Below are 4362 nucleotides of genomic sequence, written 5' to 3'. Positions count from 1 at the left end.
AGTCATCAAATCACACTTTGAGAACCACTGTGTAAGAGAAAATATAAACAGAGGAGACTGACCTCAAGGTGACCCAGATGTTTTAATCAGTAGAGAAGGAATTTAAAGCAGCTATTGTAAGTATTCTCAAAATTTTAAATAGAAATATGCTTAAAAATGAATGATCAAATAAGAAACCTCAGAATAGGAACTACTCAAAAGAACCAAATAGAAGGTTATGGAACTAAAAAATACCATTCCAATATTTTAAAAATTCACTGGATGGGCTTAAAAGCAGGTTGGAAAGGAAAGAAGAAAAAGTCAGTAACTGGCAGATAAATTTATAAAAACTATCATATCTAAAACATAGAGATAAAAAAAATTGAAAAAAAAAAACACAGCGCCAGACTATATCGAAAGGTTTAACATACTTGTAACTGGAATCCAAGAACAAGAGGAAGAGAATGGGGCAGAGATAAGTATTTGAAAAACAAATAGCCCAAAGTCTAAAAATGAGGGAAAGACATAAATTATGAATTAAAGTTAATCACAGAACCGGAAGGAGAAATACAAAGGAAACCACACCAAGGTACATGATAGTCAAATTGCAAAAGCCAAAGAGAAAGAGAAAGTCCTAAAAGCAGGGAAAATAACAACTGATAATTTGTTTCTCATCAGAAACAATGGAGGTTGGAAGATAGAAGAACTACATTTTTTTACACTTTTAACATGCTGAAGGAAAAAAATCTCAGCCCAGGATTATATATCCAATGAAAATGTTCTTGAGCCCTGACTGGTGTGGATCAGTGGGTTGAGTGTCATCCTGCAAACTGAAAATTTCTCCAGTTTGAATCTGTCATGGCACGTGCCTGAGCTGTGGGCCAGGTCCCCAGTTGGGGGTATGCGAGAGGCAACTGATAGATGTTTCTCTCACACATCCATGTTCCTCTCCCTCTCTTTTTCCTCTCTCCCCATCTGTCCAAAAACAAAAACAAAAACAAAAACAAAAAACCCAAAAAAACCTCCACAAATTTTTTAAAAATTCTAAAAAAGAAAATGTCCTTGAATAATGAAGGTAAAATAAAGACATTTTCAGATAAAATAAAACTGAATGTATTCATGGCCAGCAAATTCACAGCTCAAAAAATGCCAAAGTATGTTTTTTAGGTCAAATTGAAATGATACTAGGTGAAAATTCTGATTTGCAGGAAATAACGAAGAGTATTAGAAATAGTAAACATGTGTGGAAATATTTTTAAGAAATGATTTTCATCTTGATTTCCTTAAAATATTGGTTTGGCCAAAATGTTAGTTTGGTTTTTTTCATATGATGACTTTAGTAGTGCTTAGTTTTCTTTAACTTCATTTGAAACAATTTTGTTAGATTGTACTGTGACAGCTGTCTCATCAATGTGCATTTAAAAATCTTACTAAAATTGGTAAATTTTTGTGCAGCCACTTTAGTATTGAAAATGGAAGAAAATGTGCAACATTTTGGGCATATTATGTTTTATTATTTCAAGAAGGGTAAAATTGCAAATGAAATGCAAAACAAAATTTGTGCAGTGTATGGAGAAGGTGCTGTGACTGATCAAATGGTCAAAGTGGTTTGCAAAGTTTCTTGGTACTATTGACATTTTGGCCAAATAATTCTTTGCTGTGGAGCTGTCTTATGCATTGGAAGAAGTTTAGCAGCACCCTTGGTCTCTACCCACTAGGAGCCGATAGTGGGAGCTAGCTGACATACTCAAAATATTCAAATCAATAAAGTTATCGGTGAAAATGAAAAACATGTCTTTCTTTTTATGGAAAAAAAAACATACAGAATTTTTGGCCAGCCCAATACATGTGACTAAACAAAGTAAAAATTATAACAATGTATCATGGTTTTGTTGTGTATATACAACAAGGTCTGCCTGGAAAAAGTCCAGCCATTGTTAATGTAATGAAAACAGTTTGTGGGACATTGATGTTACCTGGCAGCCAAGGAAGGTGGACTGGGATGCTAATGTGTGAACAATGACCACTTCACTGTACTAGTCAGTGGGGGCAGTAGACACTGTTGAGTGAGCATGTGTACTGTGAGGCTGTATAGAGCAATGAATCAGCATCCAATTTTGCGTTGTTTAAACGTTTATCGGTGGAAACTATTCAGATGATTCAGAATGCCACAGCTATGGGCAACTGTTGATTGGCAGCTTCATCTCAACAACATGCTGGCTTATATACATCATGTCTCATGCAGAACTTGTTGGCGAAATAGCAAGTCACCCAGGTGACTCAGACCCCCTTCAGCCCAGATTTGGCACCCTGTAACTTCTGGCTTTTGGAAAACTAAAATCATCTTTGAAAGGGAAGAGATTTCAGACTGTCAATGAGATTCAGGAAAATATGGTGGGGCAGCTGGTGGCAATTGGGAGAACTATGTGAGGTCCCAAGGTGGCTACTTTGAAGGGGGCTGAGGCATCATTGTCCTTTGTACAAAGTTTCTGTGTCTTCTTCAGTAAGTGTTTCTATTTTTCCTATTACATGGGTGGATACCTTCTGGACAGACCTCATACATGTAATATGTGCAACAACTATAGGATAAAAAATGAGCAAGGGTATAAAGAAGCCTATATAGGTGCAAGTTTTTTACATTTTATGTGAAGCAGCATAACATTAATTCTAAATAGACTGTGGGAAGAATGTACATTGTAATCAATAGATCAACCATGGGGTGGGGGTTACAGTTAAAAAGCCAATATGGAAATTAAAATGAAATTTTAAAAATAATCAGTTAGTCAAAAATCAGGAAAGGAAGACAAGAGTAACAAAATCAGATGTAACAAACAAAAAACAAGTAGTGAAATATGTGCCCTAAATTAAACTATATCAATAATTACAATAAATGTAAATGAAGCAGACTTTCTACTTGATATCAGATATTATTGCAGTATATATTTTTTAAAAAGCGAAACTCTGATGACCCTGTAAGGGAGTCAGGGTGGATGGACTCCAGGGCCTGTGGCTCCTGGCGCTGCTGCTCGCATACATAATCTGTCATTGTGGCCCTTCCTGCTGCCCACACATCGCCCAGTCTCCTGAGCAGCACACTACGGCCCGGACGGCAGCCTCTCTAGGAGAGCGGGCAGTGGCCAGTCGTGCATGGGCACAGAGGCTGGAGAAGATGATGAAAGTGTCCAGACTATCCTCAAGTTTATATACAGTGAAAAATACCCAGATGAAGCCCCCCTTTATGAAATATTCTCCCAGGAAAATCTAGAAGGTCATGATGTCTCAGGCCTTTGAAATTATTATAATTATAGGCAGAAGAAAACCTTGGTATGGCGATAATCTTTACTTTAGTGACAGCTATGCCAGAAAAGTTAAATGAAATAGTGGATCTAATAAAAACTAGAGGAGAAGAAGAAAACAAAGAAAAAGAATTAGAAGAAGCTGAAAGGCAATCATTTCATGGCATTCCTGTTACAACTGAGAATTTCTTAAGGCCATGTTTGATGTAGCACTCTTAGAAATTAAAAAGAAATGAATGAAAGAAGAACAAGCAGGAAAAAATTAATTAAATGGAAAATCGCTATTTTAAACAGATTGTGACACATCTGATATCTAACTCGTGGAGGATGCTGGAAACAGTGTGGAGGTAGATGAGACTTTGTTCTGGGAAATGGACGCCTTGGAGCTGGAGGATGACTAGGGTGACCCAGACTACAATCCTGCTGACCGAGAGGGTAACTTGAACAACTAATAATGGACTGTCTCTGTCTCCAGAAGTTTGATTGCCACAGCATCTGTGGCTATGATGAGAGGGTGTTGATTTTCTTTTCTTTTTTTCTAAGTAAAAATAATTTTCAGGAGAATATTATTCTGATAGCTTTCATTATTAAATTTAATAAACTGATCTTACAATTTCAAAAATACAATAAAATTTAAAAAGCAAAACTTAACTATTTGCTGTCTCAAGGAGACACACTTTAAGTATTTGTGCTTTGCCTATAATATTTGAAAGTATAATTCACTTTCTAACATGAGCAGAGAAACAAAAACTCCCTAGAAATTTCTCTTTCTGCAACAGAATCCTGACAAACAGCTAGACTGCCAATAGTGAAAACTGAAGACAAGAGTATGGTTTGCCCCTGGCATCTGTCCACCCGTTTGAGTGCTCCTGACCCCGACACCATCCAAAAGTCATTACCAGTGTTTTGCCTTTGGACTTAATGCAGCCTATATGCTCTGTGCTCTGCTAGGTGTGGCTTCCTTCTTTTCCAGTCCCTCCAGGTCCATGTGTCTGTGAATTACATAGATTGATAAAGTAATTCACAAAAGTGGTATTTACATATAATACTAATAACATATTGCAATTCCATGACATGGGTATAACAA

General features: G+C 36.7%; 1 pseudogene; it reads left to right on the top strand.

Annotated features, from left to right (window-relative positions):
* Nucleotides 1-3305: 3305 nt before the first annotated feature.
* LOC112307273 (RWD domain-containing protein 1 pseudogene) lies at nt 3306-3727 on the top strand (annotated as a pseudogene).
* Nucleotides 3728-4362: the final 635 nt, after the last annotated feature.

The sequence above is a fragment of the Desmodus rotundus genome, chromosome 1 (genome assembly GCF_022682495.2).
Source record: "Desmodus rotundus isolate HL8 chromosome 1, HLdesRot8A.1, whole genome shotgun sequence".
Classification (NCBI taxonomy): domain Eukaryota; kingdom Metazoa; phylum Chordata; class Mammalia; order Chiroptera; family Phyllostomidae; genus Desmodus; species Desmodus rotundus.
Note: the sequence above shows the minus strand (reverse complement) of the source record. Positions and strands in the feature narration are given on the sequence as shown.